Here is a 24,134-nt window from a genome sequence, read left to right on the forward strand (position 1 = left end):
AAATTGGTGTTGAAAAGAAAACAAAAAATAAAGAAATTCAAGATACTTGTCTTATATTGGGCCTTAGGGATATTTTCTTCCTTTGATGGCATCTGTGGATTGCCTGCTTCATATCCATCCTCTTTTTTCCTCACTAAGAGAAACCTTGGCTGATGTGCCCAGCTGAAAATTTACCGTTTTCTCATCTCTTTTGCAGGGAAACAGAGTAAATATAAAAGCAACGTTCTTTGTTGGGGAATCCTGTTTTGTGATTTAGATGGCTGGGGTTCCTGCCTGGAACACTGAAGAAGCCACGCCAAGGGTGCAGAAGTGGAAAGATGGAAAGAACCTAGGTTCCAGATGATTCGGTGAAACTGCCACGTCAGCCCTGAACTGTGTATCTCTAGACTTCAACTTCAGTAGGTCACTGCTATTTCTAGAATTTAACTAGCAGTCAAACACAATTCCTAGCTCACTTAAGAAATAATCTTAACCCGTATAATATGATTATAGTCCAGTCATAAAATGCTTTGGCTATTCTGTTTTCATTGTGCTAGTCATTACCCACACTCGCCTCAAGAGGCTTTTCTAAGCGATAACTACTTACACATTTTCTTTCATTCTCTAAATTTTCTGAGCAGCCAGTCACTACTAGGGCCTTATATTCGGCAGTATATATTTTGAAAGTTGCATGTTGAGTTATACTGCTAAAAATTTTTGTTTAATCATGACTAATAAATCAATTACAATTTAAATACCAACATAATTTAAAATTTTTGCACTTATAATTTAATCACATAGCTAAAAATGTGCTTTAATGTTATCTAGAATTTTCCTCTTTTGAATAAAAACATGGACATTTGAATATGGATTTCTCTACAGTTATCAAAATACACATTGTATAATTCTTGTATAAGATTATCTTAACAGATATATTCTCTGTTTTTTATTAAGCACATATTAATTAAGGGCCCTCATATAGCAACAAATATAAAAGGCCTTGTCTCAGACTAAGGGAATTCATGATGTTCTCTCCAAATTTTGTGATAAAGTATATATGACAACTATTCTAGTCATGAGTTTAATTTTGTTTGCTATTACCAATTTTTCTAAGAGATGCCATTATTACTTGTATTTTATTACTTTTTACCTGGAAAAACTTGTGAAAAACTCAAATCTAATATTAACTAAAATCTTGAAAATGTGTGCTAAACAGCATTATTCATCTTCTGGAATCAGGTTTATCCCAACACTAGTCAAGAATGTTATCAACTGGGATTTTCTTTTTAGAACTGAAAAAAAAAAACAGACCACCCTGCAAATATCAGTTCTTCCTACTTTAATTCAAAACTATGCCTGGAAGTGAACCCACTAAAAAATGATAGAATAGTTTTTAAAGAAAAATTTAATTTTTAATTTTTGAGATCTTATGAGATGTAACTTTGGAAATGTTGGCATGAAACACAACAGAATATTTCTTTCTGTGACAAAGACATTGAAATCAATATAAGTTTGTCTTGTTTTTAAAATATAGTTCAAAATGAACATACACACATACGTATTTTATGCTTCCTTTTTTGAAAGTATTTTTCTATTCATGATGTTAAGGTCAGAATCACCTTTGAAAATTCCCAGTTGGTTATTTCTACAACAAGAAGAGGTCTTTGGCCTGGTGTGACATCTGTCCTTTACGATGACAATAATTTTGCTCTTCTGAAACAGGCACATTGTCACTTTTTATTAGACAAGTTTTCAGCTTCCAGTGATCAAGGGGATTGACTTTCAGCAAGATTGAATAGCTCACCTTTTGGCTAAAAGACATTGTTCTAGTAACACTTAACTCTTGATTTCCAGCAAATGTATAAGCTATCTACCATGTGTAAATATTAAATAGCTTCTAATGTGGAGAAAAGGGAACGGATTTGGGGGCTGGGTAAGAAGGGTGAAGGGATTAAGCAAAGAAAAAAAAAAGACTCATGGACACAGACAATAGTCAAGTGGTTCCCAGAGAGAATGAGGGGTGGAGGGAGTCAGAAGAAGGTAAAAGAGGGATAAATAGTGATGGAAGGAGACTTGACTTGAGGTGGTGAACACTCAATACAATATACAGATGATGTGTTGTAGAATTGTATACCTGAGACCTACATAATTTTTTTAACCAATGTCACCCCAATAAACTCAATCAAAATAAGTTAAAAAAAAATAAATAGCTTCTAGTAAACTCTAAAAAAAAAAATCTCCCTCTAGTGCTAGACCCTTGGTTTTAAGGAGATTCTTGACCAGTGAACTGTAGATTCACATTTGTGCCTGTATTTCATTTAAGTGTTCACTAGACGGCTTTAACATATTCACATTTTGTTTTATAAAAAATGTACTCTTTGTGACCCAAAAAAGCAAAAATATGTACATCGGATAATTTAACTAAAACAAAACAAACATTTGATGTGTTATCAATTCTTAAGGGGAAAAGAGGCAGGCATCAGTTAAGAAGAAATATCAGATTAAAAGTTATACACTGGAAAATAATGGCAGGAGTTAAAAAGTTTCCTGGCTATGTTATTGTTTTGATGGAAATCTGATGGCAATTCACAACCATTATATGCTGAGTAAATCTGCAAATATTTCTCCTTTTGCTTATTCTTGGAAATATGTATGCTCATGTTCTCTGGAGAGAAACTTTTTCCACATAAAAAACTGCTCAATATGTATGAAGAGCATTTTTTACTTGCCCCCTTTTCTCACCATGGTGCACACTGCACTGCCTTCTTTATTAAGAACATTACCTGAACTTTAAAAATATACGAATTAAAGTAGTTGCCATTTTCCCTCTTATCTTTTTCATATTGGATTTAAAAACTGTTCTTGATCTTGTCTCCTTAAAATAGGAATAAGAATATCAACTAGCTTTTAAAAAACAGCTTTAGTTCCACTCTGGGTGGCTTTGAGTTTTTAAAATCATTCACTATGCAAACTGGGGTGAGTATACATGTTCCAAATTCAACTAAGCTGTTACAGCAAAAACATGACTCGGAGGTGAATGCTTTGGTTAATAATCAGGTTTCCAAGAAAGTTTTACATGTGATAAGTAACCAACTCTCAGACTCTTCCTTTTCTAGAGTCTGTATCATTTTTACTCTTTCTATTAAGCCTTTTGCAGAGCTTTTAATGCCCCCATACAAATGTATCTTCTTATAATTCAGATTTCATTCTGAAAGAACCAGAATCCTATACTGATTTATGTTTAGGCTAATTATTTGCTTTAAGAAAACTATCCACCTTGACAATCAAGTAATAAAAGAAAATACTGATGAATTGTACTGTGTGCTCAACAAATGACATGAGTAGTGAGGGCAGTTAAGCCTCCCAGTGCCCCTGAGTCTGGGGAGTACCCCTGACTGTGCTGATGTTCCCCATCCCCAGGAAATTCGTGGTGTCCCCAGGAATTGTCCCAATTGCCACCTAGCACTAGCTCAAGAGTTAGGCTTTCTTTAAGAGGTCCGCTCATCTAAATATCCTACAATTCTAGGTCACATGCTAACAATTCTTCAGTTTCTCTAGAAGTCACTTTCTCTGTTTTCTTTTTCCATATTCCACTTTTCCAAAGAATGAACTCCAGTGTGCCCATTTGGCCTTCTAATATTTTATTCTTATTACATAAGCCATGGTGCTCACAAAATCGTGTCTCTGCTTTACCATTTTCAAATTCTTTTGTCCAAGTACTTTTCCCCAGCTTCTTTCTAAACGTGCAGCCTCATGTCAAGGGTCCACTTCCAGCCAAGGACAGGACTTGCCCTCCTGGTCCTGCCTGGGGCTGGGGGAGCGCGGGAGTCAGGGGCGCAGGAGCAGCACCTGCATACACCTGAAGGCAGAGCCTGCCGTCTGTCCTGTTCGCTGCCGCATCCCCGGCTTAGTTTCCTTGGGCTGCCGTAACAATTTACACAAACTAGATAGCTGAAAAGAACAGAAATCTTTTTCTCTCACAGTGCTGGAAGCCAAAAGTCTGAAATCAAGGTTGGGAATCGAAGGAGAGCCCGCCCTTGCCTCTCCCACTTTCTGGTGGTCCCCAGTGTTTCCCCTCCTCGCCACCGCGCCCTCTCCTCCTTCCTCTCTTCTCCCTCACCTCCTTTTCTTCCTTCCCTTTCTTTGCCTTCCCTCCCTTCACCTTCACCTTCACCTTCACCTTCACCTTCACCTTCACCTTCACCTTCACCTTCAGCCCTTTCTCGGGATCTAGACCCAGGAGCCTAGTTATTCTGTGGGCGGCTGTGGCCACGGCATCCCCTGTAAAGGACCGCCGAGCCCCCACGGCACTTCCATCCAGATCTATTGGCCACATCGAATCTCTGTCCTCAAGGCAACTCTTCTAGAAATGAGCTCCTTCCCCCTTCGCTGAAAAAGGGGTACCTCAGGGCCACAGAGATTCACTGGCTCTTGGCTCTGTGAGTCCACGTTCGCTTGCTACATATGTCATCTCAAGTCATATTTAAAGGCTGGTCCTGCATGGGATGGAATAGCATGTGGAAGGAGGGAGGCAGGATGCAGGCAGGTCCTTGGTGTGTGGGAGGGCAATGATAAAAAGGTTGCTTAATTGTTCCTTTGATCCCGCAACAAATGCTCTCGAGCAATCCTCTTTGGGCAGAGGAAATTCTTTAGAAGCTGCTGGCTTAGTGAAGGTGTTGACTGATGTGTTTTGAAAAATAATAATTTGGCGTGATTGTAGAGCTATACCCAACACACAGGTTGTCCATCACCCTCTTCTCTTGTGGCTGTGCAAGTGGCCAGATAATCTGGATAACACACTCACACCCCATCCATTAATATTGCGCCACCTGGTTCTTTTTGCCAGACTCCTATATTCACCCAGGCCTCAGCAGAACTGTGGACTGTCACACTTGCTTTCCCAGCATTCTCGTGGATATGATAAGTGATGCAAAAGTTAGAAGGGCTTATGGTTCTGGAGGTCCAATGGACAAGGCAAGACTCCAGACTGACTCTGGCCACAGACGCCTTGCTTCAGCCGACTGTGAGGATGCACACAGGGCGCTGCCAGAGAAGTAAAAGCAGATATGCCATAAATCTGAAGCTTCCCTTTCACGTGGTCCACTTCGTTATCACCCTGGCTCTCAGGTTCTACTGTAGGTACTAAGTGATATGTTTATTGCATCTACTCCTGGCTGAGGCCCCAAATGTGCAGGCTGCCCATTAAACTGCATCCCAGGCCCTCCTTGTGGGAATCTTCCCGGGGGAATGTATTCCTTCCACTTATGTACTTGGCTGCTACCCCAGAATTAACTCTGGTTGTAAACATACTATATATTATTCCCTCCTTCTATGTCATTAGGGAAACTCAATGCAACTGACTATTATCACCATCCTAGAGATGAGATTGAGGACTTGCCATAGCTATTAAGTAGCAGAACTGAGAGGCCAACATTTTACCCTTTACTCTGCCGCTGCTTTCAAATATATTAGCTGTACTCTTGACTGCTCTGTTGCCACAAATGCCTAAATCTTGAGTCAATAATTGAAAAAGACTTTAGAGAAGTCAACAGCAGTCAGAAGACTCTAGGCCTATTCTTAATTTTTAAATGAACTTTGCAAATCTCATTAGATAAATTTGTGGGTCCCATTTCCCTCAGCCACTCTGGAATGTGGTCAACCCTCGATGGCTAAAAGCAATTAGAAATAACCTTCAGTACAGATTATGATAAAATGATAATCAACAAGGTAGAAGCATCTAACTCCATTATGTAATATTTTACAAGTAGGAAAAGGAAACTTGCTTATATTCATCTAAAAGTTATACTGTTAAAAAAACAACAACACCTAATACTATAATTCTGAAGTAGTGTTTTGTTTGCTCAAGAGGTAGAGAAACATGTATGTACAACATGGTATAGAACTAAGGAAGCAACCTGAAATTTTAATTCTATTCTTTTATTTCTCTTACAGGCTGAACCCCCTGAGTAGTTGAGAACTGACTCTTAAAATATGTACCATCATTCATTCCCCAGAAGGAGGGGAAGGCATATGGGATGATCTATGAAATGTACATTAAACTAATCAGGAAAAGGATTATGCCCTACGTTTTCTTCCTAGTATTAACTTGAGACTATTGACTAAAATGTGTTAATAGCAAAATAAAATATACAACCGCATCTCAATCCACCAGCTAGACTATGAAACAGAGCAGAAGATATAACATATAGAAATAAAAATATAGTAGCATGTTCCCTGAGTATTTAAGGATAACTTTTTTCTTCAATTTTCTATGAACATGGCACAAAACTATTCAGAAACTGAAACAATGCCTTTAAAAGTTGTATTGCTAAAGGAGAACATTTTCAAAATCTTCTTTTCAAACTCAGCACACAGGGTTTTTTTTGTTTTTTTTTTTAATCTTTATTGATTTCAAAGAGAGGAAAGGAGACGGAGAGAGAGAGATAGAAACATCAATGATGAGAGAGTCATTGATCGAGCCCGCAACCCGGGCATGTGCCCTGACGGGGAATCAAATCCTGATCGCCTGGATCCCAGGTCGACGCTCAACCGCTGAGCCACGCCCGGCCTGGCGCACACAGTTTTCAATAAGAGTATTTGTGATATTTGTATATCTAAAGGTCCAAATAATAAATAGTTTAGGCTTTGCAGTCCTTACATTCTTATCAAAACTACTCAACTCTGCTGCTGTAGCACAAAAGCAGCTACCCACAGCCTGTGAATGAAGGGGGGTGTCTGTGTTCCCAAGAAACTTCTTTACAGAACAAGCTGCACTCTGGAGTTGACCTGGGTTTCAGTGTGTCAACCAGTGTAGCCCATCGGTAGATCTGATAATAACTTTGGGAACTTCAGTCTGCTTTCCCCCTGGCATGTCCTTTCTCAAGCAGATGAACCATTTTCGTAAGGTCCAGCACTAAGGCACCATACAAATCCTTGCGTTTAGTCAGCCTTTAGACATTTCCACACCACTTACTTTTCTGATGATGCTCCGGCTAATTTGAAATGCTATTTTTTCTTTTCTACTTCCATGTCATCCATTCTCCTAAAATACTTGCTACCTCTTGTCTGTTTCTTGATATCTTTTAATGTATCTGTTTTCTAACATTATTTGGATCATTTCCACATAAAAAGAGATCTCCATTTTACAAGACGAGGGCACTAACACCTTGAATTCAGATTTCTTCATTAACACGAACTTCGCTTGTCCCAAGGCAAGATTAAGTAAGGAAGTAATCAATAAATAAGTAAATAAATAAAACCCAGAATTTGAATCTCATCTACTTTACCTTTTCTGAAAATGAATAGGCTTGAAGAATACTAGAATTGTTGGTTTATCCCTTAACTCAAACATGTTTCTCTTCTTTTACATTTGAATTCAACTTATAAAATAGACTGCTCTGACATCTTTAGATGCCGTATTTAGCTTTTCAAGTACAACCAGGTTTTTCTATCACTTAGCTAATTGATAAAAATCTTAACTAAATTTGGGACTTTTACTAAGTTCCTAAATATAAAGTATAACCGAAAAGAATAAAGAAAAATAGTCTTTAGAAAACTCTATTTTGTTTCTGTTTTTTCCTAGTAAAAAGGTAAATGAGCCAATAGACAGTGGATATCCTCATTTCACATGCTGAGTAGAGGGCACAGGCAGAATCCTCCAAAGTAAGGCTGCCCCAGGGAATGTATCTGAGCCATTTCTAATCTCTTTGATAAATGCTACTGCAGCTCAAGTTTCAGAATCAATTGGGGAAAAATCTGAAGCAGGGCTTCCTATGAAGCAGCGGCAGGTCTGTTCTAGACAGACATATACTGTAAATCAGAGTTTTCACATTTCATTGCCTGGAACTAACTCAAACTGTCAGTATGTGGCCAGGTGTAAATCGTGCAGATAAGATGGAGGGTAGCAAACAAGTTGAGCTGCAGTGTTAGATACTGGAAAAGAATTTGAAGATCACTCTTCATAAGCAACTGGGAAAAGTCAAAGTTAATGCTAATATTAAGGAGGTTGCAATATTAAAATAGAGACAAATAGTAATTAGGTTGCATCAAGAATAATAACAGAGTAAATCTCATTTAATTTCTTGATTTGATTTAAAAAATAGTTTCTGGCCCTAGGTGGTTTGGTTCAGTGGTTAGAGCATTGGCCTGCAGACTGAAGGGTCCTGGGTTTGATTCCAGTCAAGGGCATGTACCTTTGTTGCAGGCTCAACACCAGTCGAGGTGCATGCAGGAGGCAGCCAATAAATATGTCTCTCTCACATCGATGTTTCTCTCTCTCTCCCTCTCCCTTCTACTCTTTCTGAAAAACAATGGAAAAAAATATCCTCGGGTGAGGATTAAAAAAAAAAAAAGTTTCTGGAGTATATGAATCACTAAGGCTTAAATGTAAAGGTAAAAAAAATAACAAATATCACTCATATGAACATAAAATCATTTGAATGTCTAGCAGTAGCTGGAGGTCCCACTGCCACTACTTGTTAATAAATAGAATGTTTACTTCGCTCCAATCAATACTTAGATCTCTGCAACCTAGAGCAGGATCCACATTTATGCTCTTTCTTAGGGAAAGGCTTATGAGTTCATATGAAGGAAAGAACACAGGTGGTTCTGGATTTTTTTCAACCTAAGAAACACATTTACAGCTATGATGAGCCTTAGAATTCATCTAGTCTGAGCTTTTCACTTTCAAGGTGAGGAAACAAAGGCCATATGATATTTAATGACTTATTGAGAAAACAGCATAATATCTTCTAAACAACTTGGGGATTGAATTCAGAGAGATAATAGATTTCAATCCTAACCCTACAAATTCAATTTCATTAATGTCTCTGAGCTTCGGTTTCTTTCTCTACATGTGGCAAAATAAGAATATAAAATATTCCTTTCCACTGGGGAAACTTATTCTTTTTTCCCTAGCCCTGGGGTCACCCCTTTGTAATTTGAGCCTTGAAACCTCTATTTGTCCCAGAATTAGTTATCAGATTAGAATTTAGGAACAAAGACAGCAATTCTTAGCTTTTCGGCTCAAAGGAAAGTTCTAAGTATTAAGACTGAAAAGATTTGAAAGTAAGTGTTGTTTGGAAGGACAAGTTTTTTCCTGGTTGTGAGCTGGGAAGTAAAAGAAAATTGGAGCGTGAGCAACCCAAGTTGGACGTTGGCCTGCCTCCTTGCACTACCAACTCCCTATCTTTGAGAGGATTGAAAGTAATAATAAAAAAAGTTTCTAAATAGGTTTAAAGAATCAGACACTTGAAAGACTTCCTGTCCTCTCTGAACTAGATTCATAGTCACATAGATAAAAATGCTCAGCCCTCTTTAGCCTGACATCTGAGTTCCTTCACTACCTGGTCCTAGTCTGTTTTTCTAGTCATTGTTTCCCTTCACTTCTCCAGCTCAGTGCAAAGTCTGGCTTTACTAACCCACCTGCCCTCCACTTAAAAAGGCTCTTTGAAAGCCCTTAAATCCTGGCCATAGCATATTACCTTCATCTTTTAATGCTACAGCATGTTTTATCTCTTCCATGAAAGTTTCTAAATTGCAATATACCACAGGCTGAATTAATGTCATTTTCCCCAGTTTGCCTTATGCAGTTTTTGTGCCCCTACTGTAGAATTTTCCTTCATGGGTATTGGTTTTATATATGACTTCCTTGTGAAATAGTGTAAGCCTGGAGTCTGGAGACATGGATTCAATCATCATGGTATTCTTTACTTTGGGGAGGAGGTGGATAATAAACACCATATATTACATGCTCAATAAAATTTTTGAACTAGATTTTTGGTAGTGGGCATGCTCTAGTGTATACAGATGTTGAATTCTAATGTTGTACACCTGAAACTTATATAATGTTATAAACCAACGTCACCTTAATAAGGAAATGTTGAACCGAAAAAGCGAAATAAATAAATGAATATTTTTAATTGAGATCGAAGAGGCTACTCCTAGGTTACAAAAACAAAACAAAACACAAAAACAACAGAAGAAATAAAAGAATAAAAATTTCCTTGAAAAGTCAAATTTAATACATTTTAATAAACAATATCAATATGAAAGTTCTCCTATTTATTATGTAGACCCCAAGAAGAAAGATTCATTCGATGTGAAGGCTGAGAAGGAATTTATCTGCTGAGATGGACTTTCTATGGTCAACAGAGGGCCCACATTTTATAAATAATAAGAGTCTAGCAGCCATTTGATGACAGTATCTCATGTACTCTGTATACCAGGAAGAAACTCAGACTGAATTCTGGGATTCCAGCACTACGCCCTGCTTGTTCACATCATCTGAGACAACCACTAGAGGGAAACCCTGGTTTCACCTGTCCATCAACTGACTGAGACCTGCGCCATCCAATTAGAACTGCACAAATTGTATCCTCATTTGCATCTATACAAACCAATCAGAACTGCACAATTTGAATACCTCATTTACATAAAACAGACCTAATTGGGATCCTGGGTGTGAACTCATGCTATAAAAGGTAGACTCCCCTTTGTCTCAGTGGAACACAATTTAAGTTGCTACCTAAATCTGTGTCTCCTGGGCTGCAGCTCTTTTTACTCAAATAAATGCTTTTATTTTCTTTATTACAGTCTAAAATTAATATTGATTTATAATTATTACAGAAATTGGAGAGAAGTATTTTTCAACAAAAGTCACCTTGTTTCTAATCTTTCAGTTCTCAGGAGGTGGGGTAAATGTTCTCTTCCTATGCTAGCAGATCCAAAACAAATAACTAAAATACCACTACAAATCTTGTGAAAGTTTTGATTCCAAGCTTTAAAAACCAGTTTATATTGCTCCTCAAGTCACTATGCCCAGAGGCTTTGTATTGAAAGATGCAATTAAAAAGAAAACAAAACACTTACCTATAAGCCAATAAATATACACCAGCATGTGACAGGAGACAGGTTAAACAAGAATCTGCATCAGAGCCCCTGCTGGTATACCTGTGTATAAAGAGTAAATTCTTGGAACTAGAGGACAGAGAAATACAACAGTTGATATTTGAGAGGGGTAAGCTTGTCAACTACCCAAAGCTGCTGACAATTATTGCTGAGTCTATTCAGTGGGATCTTCTCTGATTCACTAGGAAGATTAAGCCCCTCGACCAGCCCTGGCACCACAGTGAAAGAGTCCAGAAATATTGGGGGAGGAAATGGAGAGTGAATATCACCCTTATGAAAGACGTTAGGTAAGCTTTATGCTAACTCTCACACATTAGCTTTCTGATTCTCTGTATTCTGGAGCCACATCCAGGGTCAGTGGGAAAGAGTGCCAAGGGAAAGGCTGATGTTGGTAGAGGTGAGAGCTGTTTATTAGGGAGGGACCTACGGAGGGTCACTTGGGTGTTCATATTTGGATCCAAGTACTCAACTCCCAACTTCTACAATGGAATTCTATACTTGCACCAAGTTGAGCTCAGGAACCACTAGTAAGGGGGACTGTCATCCATGACAATGAGACTAATATTGTAATTTGTAATATAAAACATAAATTTGGTTTCTGGCCCAGAATTCAGAAAACCCTTGTAATTTCCTAAGTGATAAGAGCAATAAGGGTGTCTTGTTACTATAACCAGTGCCTGCAGCTACAGCTAAGTATGTTAATGAGGTGACATTTGGAAAGCCCCTAAGGATGGCAGCTGTTTGCCAGGGGAATCAACTACTTGAGTAGAGGGTTGGAACTTTCAGTCCACCCCACCCCACCTCCAGGGAGGGGAGGTTGGAGCACCTGCTCTCAGGCTCTCACACAAGCCCAGGAAGGTGGAAGTAAAATCAATGAATGATCAATGATGTCATCAGTCATGCCTACTAAAAACTTCCATAAAAAAACAAAAAGGAGAGGTTCAGAGAGTTTACCCTATGCATCTCTTCCATCTGGCTGTTCCCAAGTTATATCCTTTTATAATAAACCCGAAATCTAGTAAGTGAAATGTTTTTCTGAGTTCTGTGAGCCACTCTCACAAATTAATCAAACCCAAGGAGGGTGTCATGGGAACCTCCTGGTTATAGCCCCTTGATCTGTACTTGCAACTGACATCTGAAGGGGAGCAGGCAGTCTTGTGGGACTGAGCCCTTAAGCAGGGGGATCTGATGCTATCTCCAGGTAGATAGTGTCAGAATTTATTTAAATTTGTAAAACACAAAGTTTCTGTCACAGAATTGCTTGGTGTGGGAAAACTCCACACATTCAATGACCATTAGTGAAGTAGTGTTATTAGTGTAGTGTTAACCTAAAAATAAAAATCCAAAGTGAGAGGAAACAAGCATTTATTTGAGATGGAGAAATGGCTGTACAGGAAGCACCGATTCAAGCAAAAACCCAAATAGTGTTATGAAACTCAAGGGATTTTTATGAGAGGAAGAAAAAGAATTACATGACTAGAAGGAAGGAATTTTTCTTGGTGCTAATTAGCTATGTTATTCCTTATCTGTTTATTAATTTTAAGAATGTCTTTAATTATCAGTCCTCATAGTCAGGATGTCTGCTTTCCTGTTAGTTTTACAAACAGTTGTTTGGGAGACAAAGCTGCTCTGGCCCAGTCCAAAGTTTATTTTGCCCAGTTTAAACATTCTGAAGGCTCAGGGATAGGACATGCAATGCAGTTCCTTGGGTATTGCTACCCTGACTCTGTTTTAAAATGGCTCCACTTATGCCAACTTTTCACACTAGTGTGAAAGTAGAGGAAAAAGACAGAAGACAGATTTATTTTATATATACAGAGACCTAAAAGAATTTTATTCTAATCTGTATCTAAGAGTTTAAGTCTATGCCTTCCAATTAGGAACTCTGGCCTAGAGTGGGCAACTATTTTTATGACCTGAAGTATAGCCTCCAAATGTGGCCCCAACATCAAACTGACTTGATAATCTAAAAAAAATTCACATCTTGGATTCCCAAGTGAAATGCTTTTTAAATAGTGCTCTCTGCATCTCAATGACAGATCCCAGTACCAGTTTAATTTTGGAGTTGTAAGTTAATGGGTATCTTAACATGCATTCTAATACACTCCTAAATTCTGTTCCTGTAAATTGTTTTCCATTAATCTGTTAGAATAACTATTCTCTCTCTATGGACCTCACTACGCTTTGTCCAAGGCTACTTTCTCACCCATCCACACTACCCCAATGCACACAGCTATGAAAATGACTATTGTAGATAAATTATTCCTCTATTAAAGTGCATTTTATACTCTCTTCATTTTCAAATATTTCATTAAGCAGAAAGTTAGCTCGCTTGGTAATAAGGCTGGTTCTCTTGGTATATATAGCACAAATTTCATAAGTCAATTACATATCTGATATAGTAATGGCAAAAAAAAATTTCCTAAATGAGGGACTTCAACAAGTAAATTATTATGAGATTAACCAAGCCTAAACCATATACACACACACACACACACATATAAAGAAAAAGGAATCTATACAATTTAGAAAAGAATACAGTACATTCATTGTTTTGGGAGCTTGAAATGCACTGTAATAAATACACCGTAATTTATTGACAATGACATTTTTAATGTAGACAGGAGTGGGGAAAAAATATCAACCAGACTTAGTCATGACTTCTTTGATAGAAAGAGTTGTGAAAACACATTTTATATAATCACTTTATATAAGTTATTTCTTATTTCCTTGGCACAAAGTAGAAAAAGCACTAATTAGCAATACTTTTCTTTCCTGGGAGACATATGTTGAGGTCAATGATAATTACATTTGGGAATAAATTGCCAAACACTTTAATGCTTTCATTTTTATCAAATCGTGGATATTGAAGGTACTGTACATCAATGTCCATTTAAAACTACTGAATACCCAGGAAAGAATGCTATATAAAAAAAGATAACTATAAGCTATTGATTCTTTTCAAAAACATAATGAATTAGGCTAAAATATAAAGAGAAGACAATAGAATATATATATATATATATATATATATATATATATAATACTGCAGCTAATTTTATTTGGATGAAATTAACAATGCCCACAGAAATTCCATATCCCCAAATAATAGCTCTGAGATGCCATCTTATTGGCTAGAGCTTTGTGCATATCTTTGGGCAAGTGAATTATACTCTTGGATACAGATGCATTGACTTGGACATTACTCACCACAAGTGTTCTGAAGGACCTAAAAACTTTACAGGAATATTTAGGACTTTAGTGGCACCCAAGAATGTGCCTCTCTCTCTCGAAGCTGCTCGGCGTGGGACGACACAAAGAACCTCTAGCATGCTTGATATACACAGCCATAATTTACTGCTCCAAGTCACCCATATTCTTTGTCCTGTTTATTGAAACGAAGACCTGCCACAGCTGCATAACCCACACCCTGCCCACATTTAAATGCTCAAACCACCCATCTGGCATACCCAACTTAACAATTATAATTGGATTTGAAAAGTAACATCAGCAACCAGAGGCAGAGGAAGGAAAAGGAGGGTGGGAGAATCAATCTCTCCTGGCAGGAAGGAGGATTTTACCACTGACATTACTTAGATTGCTGGCGCACAAGATTCTTGAAAAGCTGACTTTTAGATACGTGAGGTCAAGTTGAGCTTCTGCTCAAAAGACTCCAATATCCTCACACAGAGTCAAATTAAGTTTTGGAAATAGTCTACAGATGACATGGTCCCTCAATACCCCTTTGTCATCCCCCACTTCTCTCCCCCTGTCTGCAGCACAGCCCGGCAGCCACACTGACCTGCTAGTTCTGGAACCTACAAGGACCTTCTGCCTCGGGGCCTTGCCCTTGCGCACCCCTCCCTGGATAACCCTTCCCTCAGCTATCACCTGGCCTGCTCTTCCATCCCTATCAGGCCTTTGCTCAAATGTCTCTTTCTTGGTGAGCAGTTTCCACACTGTAATATTTTAAAGTGGAAGTCATACCTGAAGTGCTCAGCCCTCGCAAACCTCTCCCAGCTTTCGTTTTCTCCATTATATTTCTCATTATCTGATATACTGTACAGTTTACTTGCCACTTGCCAGTGAATGTAGGTTCTATAAAGGCAGGGAGGGAAAACTCTAATATTTTGTTTGCTGCCATTTCCCTTTGCCCAGCCTGGTGTCTAATGTATAATAGACACTCATGAAATGACCAAATGAGCCGGGCATTACTAGTAGCTGCAGTTTAGAGACCAGGATGCTGGGCGCACAGCTAGTCCATTGCGGAGCTGGCTGGGCCCTGATTCCACAGCTCCTGCTCTTCGCCTCTGCACAGGCGCGGGGGGCGGGCTCGAGCTCGGCAATTAGAGCTGAGTTCAAATGCAGGTTTTTCCACTTACTTTCTGTGACTTAAAGCAAGTGACTAAACTTTTTCTTAGCTTAAAAATGAAATTTATAATAAAACCTACCTCTTTGGGTTGCTTTGAAGATTAAATGACCTAGGTCTTACTCTCAGTTAGGAATCATATTTAGCACGTGTGACATAAAACTCAACTACAGTAGTTTGGAAAAAAAAAGTTTATTCTCCTCACATACAAGGGGTTTGGGGGTAAGCTGTCTGGGACTTACATGGCTGCTTGAGGAACCAAAAATTAATATGAATCCAAAGTCTTGCATTAAAGTAAAATATAAAACAAAAAAAATATAGGCCTGCTAATATACTAAATGACAAAAAAATATTAGTTCAATTAATGTGAAAAAGGAGTAATTTGGTATTCTTCTTAATTTAACTCTTCCTTCTTACCTTTTAAGATTTTGAGATTTTGAGTTTTAATTTTGTCAGCCATCATGCTATTTCTGCTACCAAGGTTGGTGGCACTATGGGTGTGTTAAGTGTCCCTGAAGTTCTTGTTTTGAGTTACCAATAGAAGTCATTTTGCAGGATAGCTGAAACTAGAGCCCTGTGGCAGGCTACTAAAGACCATCCTTTGACATCAGTGCTTTGTTAGTGCAGTCATTCTATTAAGAATCAAAGTAGTTGTAATATTATAATTCATATTTCTTTCTCGCTCTTTTTTTTTTTTTTTTAAAGTCATCATGAGAGATCTGGTCAACTACTTTGCTAAAATTTCAACACAGAATTTCCCTCGCCCTCCTAACTATTTTTCTTTTTGGTTTCCTCAAGGCCTTTCACCTATGCTTTGAAGCAGGAAATGAGCTTACTTTGATCATAAATATAATTAAATATTGCTTTCACAAGGAAAATAGCTCAAACCCTGCACGTCACTGGAAAGTTCTTTACTTCCATACCTTCCCTTGCAAGCTCCTGAAAAAGACGGTCAGCCAGTCCTCATTCTCCCTCTCCCTGAATGGCTGGTTCCATGTGCTCCTTAGTGGCTATCAGTTGATGGTCCCAAAATCAGTGGCATTGACCTTTTAAGCTCTAGTTTCATGTTACCAACAGCTTACTAAATCCTTCCACCAGGATGTCCCATAGGATCGCTAGAATTATCATGTTCCAATCTACTAAGCTCCCCACTCTCTCCCTCACTACCAGCCCAATTTGCTTTCCCCTGTTTATGGCACAACCAATCCTTCAATTTAGTCCAATTCAGTACAGAAGTGTACAAATATTTCTTGGGTACTGATGTTCCAGGAACTATTCAAAGCATTTCATATATAAACCTCAAGGCACTTGGTCTAGGGTGGTTAACAAATAGAAAATGACTTATTTCAACAAAAATGATGTAAATAATGGCTTAAATAAAGTAAAGCATGATAGGTATTCATGTGTACAGAATCTGAAGTATTGCCTTTTCAAATGATGTGGCTGCCTAGCTCTACAAAGCAGGCAAGAAAACTCAGCACACAGAGATGTTTTTCAGCTTTCCACAGAGGAGACATCTCCAGGAGGCCTAAATTACCACACCAAGACCACACTTGAGTAACTTCATAAACAAAAGGGATATATGATGCCTCTTGGGGATGTGGAGAACAAAAGGGTATCAATCAAGGTGAGTGTGAGGAGGAGCTAAGACAAATAACTGCAACTTGTTGATCACAGTAATGGCGAGATTCAACAAATTACTTGGTGCCAAGAGGCTGAAAATGTTGAAAAATGTATAGCTTTCCCACAGATGGCTTCAGGACTCAACAAGATCACCAAGAAACTTCTTGAAATTTCTTCTGCAGTTTGCACTTAGTGAAGAATTTGGTTCACATCATGTCATAACTGGTATTTGTTTATGCAAATGTCCCTAGCTTAGTGCTACGATGAAAGTCATCATATTTTATGGAGAGTAATTATGTGTCTGGCTCTGGATCACATGCTCTGGGAAGGCAATCATGAGCTTATAATCTTCTTTTAAAAATGACCCATTCATTCACATAATCTGCAATCTATTATGCAATCTGCTATATTGTAATATCTTTGCACATATGCAAGGAATAAAGTAGTAAGACAACTAAGAGAGAAATAAACTGCAAAGTATATGTAAAGTACAATTCTTAGTGGGCTATAGAGGCTTTTAGAGCCAAACTGGAGGTTTAACATGAGATTATTAAAGTGTATTTTAGAAGTAGAAGAAACCTTGCAAACACAAGGTCACAATAGTGGTGGCAATAGCACATTTCTCTTAATCTTGTGTCCTTGATAATACCTTTTAACATTTCTAACATTTTAATTTATATTTTATATCTCTAACCTTTCATTGCTATTACAGATTTGATATAAGTTAAGTGGAGAAAGAGCATGTAAGAAATAGGGAAGTTAAGAAAGGGAAGCCAATAATAACAGAGAAACTCAGAAAAATGTAGGCATGATGCCATTTAGCAGAAAACAGTAGTGGTGTAAGAAGCTCCACGTGTGTACTAAGCCTTCCCCACACACATTCTTTAGCTGCCTATCCACAAAGCTGTGGTTTCTGACCAAGAGGAGATAGTCAATGACTTAGAAGGCCCCAAATAGATAAAAAAGTATTTGAAATTTTCTTAGATCACATCCTGCCAGAGGCTGCCTTTTCCAAACTCAACCAGAGATGTTCATCAACAGTGTGCTTGGCTACTGGACTCATACACAGAGACTGAAATTTGAGGCAATAGAAAGAATGGAGGCAGCAAAAGTCATAGGCGGTCTCCAGGCCAAGAAACTCCCCTAAAACAAACTAAATTATGTTATTCACAATACTCAGCATGTATTAAAAGGCATAGGGTTTTTAATTCAAGTAGTCAGAGCTGTCAGGAGAGTACTTTAATTAGGCTAGTAACTGACAGATTGATTTCATTGATCCCCAAGACCTGACTTATATCTTAAACAATAGGCTTCCAAAATGAGGGGTTGGCTAAAAAGAATGAATTGAAATTTGACCAAGGGTTTGGATTGGCTCTTGTTGCTGGACTCCTGTGAGAGCCACTCTTGCAAAGAAGCATCACATTCCCTCCGAAAGGAAGTGTCAAGGTATCTTTTCCTCTGAAGCCTCATCAGTGGATGACAAATGAGGCCAAAGGACCCTCTGCTGCTCTCATTTGCATCTCTCTTTGGAGCTGTATTCCTCTAGTCTATAGTTTGTAAATGAAAACAATCTCTTAATTTTTCTTTTAAATAAACCTCTAAAAGCTTCAGGTGGTATCAGAAGGTAGGGAATTCCATGCCACTTAGTGCCAGTCTTACCAAAGGAAATTAGATAACCAAATTCCCACATCCTGTTCCACTGTATTTTTCTTCGGAGATCTCTTTCCAAATTACCAGAGTATTTTTAGAAATTCAAAACAAACTTTTATGTGTCACAATATCCTGCTAACTAGAGGCCATGCACTAATTAGTCATGTGTTAGTACCATCACTCTGGTCCATTTTCCCCATACTTATTTCCTTTCTTCTCCCCAAAAGTGCCCATCGTCGATTTATTACTTATGCTTTATCTTTAAGTTCATGCTTAATAATTTGAAATATTTATAACAAAGGCAGCAAAAACATTGTTAATCAATGAAATATTAATGTATTTTATTCTATCTCATATGGACAATTCCTTTAATGTGGTTATTTTTGTTGAGGATTTTGAACAAACTTCAAATCTCTCTATTTCAATAGTGACTTAAATATGCACAAATCTCATCCAGACAGGTCACATGTAAAAACACAGTGCTCACCTCCACCATTGCCTTGTCCCACAGGTGTCACAATACATCCTTATTCTCTCCCCAGTAAAACTGCCATAAGAATTCACAGACATCTGTGGTTCTGTCTTATTTCAGAAAATAATATGAATGAAGTGCCAGCTGCCCTGGGATGGACATGAGAAGGCAAAGCCAGAATCAGGGGACAGTAGAGAACAGTCGCCCCTCAGAGCCTAACCAGGGCACCCACAAAGCCATAGCCACAGCCACCCAGTGAATGCCACCCAGATAGGAGCAGGATAAGAGTCTTGGAGCGGTTCAGAAGCAAAATCCAAGAGCCAAGGTACTGCAAAGGTAACAGAGTTGGAATCTCCTGGAAAACTGATATAAATACCTGGGCTCCCTCTGAAGAACAAAAGCCTCCCGCATCAACACATGTACCAGAGTTGCCTTCATCCTATTTTACATGTTTGATCCATTGCAGTCCAGCACCTGATTCTCCCCAGCAGTGTGAGAGCTTCATTAGGCCCTCAGACAATGCTTTCCTTTTCCTAAGTTCCAATGGCCCCTTTTACTCACCAGCGGTCCACCGCAGAACATAAAAATATCAGCATCTCTGACTTCAAGGTAAGCCTGCTGCCTGCCCTGGTTCCTCATCTCTGTGCTCAAGAGAGTGTTCATTCTCTTTTGTCTCATGTTTTGGGACCTTTAATCCCAGGGAACTGACAGTAAGTGTCAAAGCCTACTTTCTGTGTGTGCCCTTGTGCAGACCATGTCTGCAGCCTGTTCTGTTTCACCAGGATTTCCAAGTCAAAGATTCAAAACTGATATCCCAGCTATAAAAATAAAATGATTAAGTTTCTAATCTTCCCTGCTAAATAGAATAGGAGAAACAAAACCTGAAAGAGTTAAGGAACTTACTAATGGATTTTTTAAAAAGGAAGTTTGTTCAATTTTAAATAGTAAGTAATAGATTCCAAGTCTCTGCTCCCCAAGTCCGAAGTTCAATTCATCCATCAAACTCTATCCTAGAAAAATAAACATTTGCTCACATGTTCCCAAAATAAATATAACCTGTTTATCTACAAATAAATATACGCCAAAAGTTCCAGAATTTCTGATAAAGTAGGGTATGTGGATTCCTAGGAAGGATGCAAAAGTTATTTAATAATTAATCAAACAAGAAGCCCTAAAAATGTGTTTTAGAATTTCCTAAAAAATATTAAACTATCTCTTGACAAAAGGGAAAAAGTGATAACTTCAAACTGAATGAAAACATGCTGAATATAGCTTTTAAATGGGAGCATAAGTGACAAAAATAACTAAGACTAAAAGGAGAAACAATAACTTTAGCACTGGGTGACATTTTAAAATATATTTATGCTGATTTATTTTCAAAAGTTTAAATATTTTCATAAATTATGCCTAAATTAATTAAACCTATCAATGCCCGTGCTTTCATTTTCTAGAGCTATAAAGCCAGGTTTCTTGTATAGTGTGTCTGAGAATCTTCTGCTCTTAGTTCTTTGGTCTTCATGAAACATTGAGGCGGAAAAGATTTCTGGGTATCACTGTGCTTGCGGGGGAAGCAATCCGTCCTTGCACTTCTAGTGCTTAACCAGTTATGTTTATAGAGCACTGTTGAGGTGATGCCAAGAATCATGGGGAGAAACGTGGTCGGTGAAACCCACAAGCTAAAAGAAGATATTTGTAAAGGTGATCCAAAGCCAAACGTTATTGTGTGTACCATAAAGCCTCAGGGGGGAGAGAAGTCAATGGGGGCTAACGTATTCAGCAAAGGCCTCATAAAAGTGGGGCTCAAAATGTGCTTTGAAAAATTAAATGCAAAAAAATAGAGTGCCATTAAAGTGAAACTGCATAAAGCAAGAATGTCAACAATATTTGTGACTCAATCACAAAACGTAACCAAAAACAATAATATCCCAGTTTATTGAAATAGAAGTTCACGTGGATCAATCAGTGGGGGTTAAATTAGCAGTAGGGTGGAGCAGATTTAATTTCTTTCCATACCAAAAGATGGTTAAAGCAAAGGAAATGGTCATGACTATAATTTTTTTTCTTATACCTACCGAATTTAATTTTTTCTCTTAAAGGCAACAGATATATCTGGGGACACATCTCAGTATTTAATTATTCAAAATGTTTACATTCAGACAGAGCAGAGACCCCTATCGGGTACTGAGAAAAGAGCTGGGCCACAGCCAGAACTGCACCAGAAAACACCCAATCCTGCCAGGGGCAGTCAGCTCCCCAGAATTGTCTATCTAGAATGATCTAACTTTCACAAACTTTGTCTCTACCACTAAATATATTATAGTCCTCTCCAACTGCAGAGGAGAGGAGGTCCTTTTTACCTAAAGTAAAAGGACTGAGCTAAAAAGAACTGAGTACTGTAGATAATAGAAACTTTAGATATTCAAAAGTAGCTTTGAATAGCTTCCATCAATTCTTTGGCTGAACTTGGATTTGGTATAAAAGATGCTACACAAAACAGTTCCATTAAAGAAAATAATGTCGTCTAATCAAAAGAAGAAGAGTCAGTCAGTAACTGTGATGCATGTCATGCTCATGATTTTTTTGTTTAATTTCCTTTTTTTATGTGCAGCTTGAGTATTTGAGACTTGTGTAGTATAGGCTCTGCTAGATCTAAGATTTTTATCTTTCTTTGAATTTAGTTTAAAAATGAAAAGCTCCCAGTTGTTATGGCTCCCTGTAATTTGTAATTTAAGTGAAAAACACTGAAAATAAGGACTTCTTAAATCTAGACTGCAGTCATATCTATTTAATTGTGTTTTTTCTCATGCTTCTCTAAGCTAGACTATTGCACTTAGCAAAAAGCTTAGTAGCATAATTACAGTGCTATAAAAGATTTTTTTACTCTTTTAAAAACTAAATCTGCATCTGGTACATTTCAAGATGCATAAATAAATTACAAAATCTGACAGCTATTTTGCCATACATTACAAAATCAAAAAAATGTATGCATAGTTTTCAGAAGACACTATTTTATTTTTTTAGATAATACTTTATTAAATTTATTGGGGTGACAATGGTTAATATGAACATATAGGTTTCAGGTGTGTGGGTTTCTATGCTACAAAATCTGTATTTTGCTCTCTGTGCCCACCGCCCAAAGTCGTATCTTCTCCTGTCACCATATATTAAGATCCCCTTCACCTCCCCCCCAACCCCCTTCTCTCTGGCAACCACCACATTGCTGTTTGAAGAAGACATTATTTTAATTTTCTTAATGCCTAAAGCTAATATCTGCAAAATTTTTGAAGATGTTAAGATTATTTTAGAAAATCAACTTTTCATAAAAATCATGAATTATAGACACATAGATATATTTATTATACATGTGATATATATAATAAAGCTCTACTAAAATTACCAATATTTTCTGATAAAAAAATCAGAAATGTCAACGTGATTCAAAATTTATATTTGGTTCTTCTTACACAAAACTTCAATCCAATATATCTTCTACTACTGAAAAATAACTAGATAATTTCTTTTTATATTATTTGTATACTCCTAAAATTATGTTCCCTACTCCTAGAGGATTTCCCCTTAGTATTAACAGCTGAGTTTATTGTCTCTACTTCCAAATTGCTTTTTATTGATTTTTTTTTTAAAAGAATAGTTTATTGATTTTTAGAGAAAGAGGAAGAGAGAGAAATATCGATGTGAGAGCACAACATTGATTGACTGGCTCCAGCACATCACCCACCAGGAATCAAGCCTACAACCTGGCATATGCCCTTGACCAGGAATTGAACCAGCAGCCTCCCAGTGCACTGCACAACGCCCAACCAACTGAGCCATACTGGCCAGGGCAAACTGCTTTTTATTGTCATTAAATCTTTTAAAAATTGTCTTATCTCAAAATCTAGCCAACTACATTTGCCTTCTCTGTACCACTTTTTGTTATATCATCCATCTCTCTGAAACAAACATATGACTCTTTCCATAGTCTCTGCTCATCTTCTTACTCTTCTACACAAATATTTCAGATTGAACTACGTTGGTCTTTTGCTTTAAGGCAAAACTAATTCTACAAGATAATTTGTTTTCTGTAGGATTCTGAGTTACATCTATCTTTTACCTACCTCCTTTGTTCACAAGCAAATTTTAATATTCAGGGATACAAAGAAAACTACCATTGAAAAAAAACCTAGTTTTAGATTATATAGCTATTAGAAGTAATTAAAAGTATTCATAATGATAAAATATTTTAACTTTTTATAACAGTAGATGAATTTTATAATGCTCCATTTTTATCAGTGAGGCAATCAAACATTTAAAAGAGCTTTTTTATATTTCCCTGGAATAATTTTAATTAAAAAAATTTAAGTTAGTTTGAAATGCTCAATAATTTCTACATCATAAATTTTATTGAGTCAACTCATTTAAATTTAGCTCAACTTGCCATCTTTAAGTTTTCAACTTGTTTAACTGGTGCCCACACAATGGATAATATATGGAACCTATATTTCAACATTAAATATTGCATTGTAAGAATGAGAAAAAGACCTAGCCATAACCAAAATTAAATGATTACATAACTCTCCCAATAAAATAATCTTATAAAGTCTAAATTGGTGTGTGATTTTTGTTTTTCGTTGTTTTTTCTCTTTTAATATTTATTTAACCAACAGTAGTGTTTTGAGTAAATCTTATTAACACAAAATTCTGGGGAAAATGAAATTGTAACTCATTTACATCAGATGCGCCTTCAACATCCACATTTTTATTAAAAGGACAATAAGCATTCAGTTAAAAAACTTGGAAATAGCATGTTATTTTGAAAAGTATATATTATTTTTCTATTATTTAAGACAGTTAAAACTTTTTAAAAATTTTATGATTCCATTTATTTTATTTTTATTGAGGTATAATTGACATATAACATTGTTTCAGGTGTACAAAATAATAAATAAATAATAATAAAGAATTAATCACAGAATAATTTGAACTTGAATTGATGATTTCAACAGTTGATGTGTTTCATGCAAACAGATTAAGCAAATTTTAATAGTTTTGGACTTATTATTTACAGAAGTTAGCTAAAAAGCATCCGTACTATTATATATATTAAATATTTTCTACTGGATGAGCAGATCAATA

General features: G+C 37.2%; 1 long non-coding RNA gene across 1 annotated transcript in view; it reads right to left on the reverse strand.

Moving 5' to 3' along the window:
* The window catches only part of LOC308559051, a 70,395-nt gene that overhangs the window by 21,520 nt on the left and 24,741 nt on the right, over nucleotides 1-24,134 (reverse strand). Inside the window, exon 3 of the long non-coding RNA XR_013999088.1 lies at nucleotides 10,849-10,929. This is a non-coding gene — a long non-coding RNA (uncharacterized lncRNA). The remainder of the gene's footprint in view (nucleotides 1-10,848; nucleotides 10,930-24,134) is intronic.

The sequence above is a fragment of the Miniopterus schreibersii genome, assembly GCF_964146895.1.
Source record: "Miniopterus schreibersii genome assembly, chromosome: 6".
Lineage (NCBI taxonomy): Eukaryota > Metazoa > Chordata > Mammalia > Chiroptera > Miniopteridae > Miniopterus > Miniopterus schreibersii.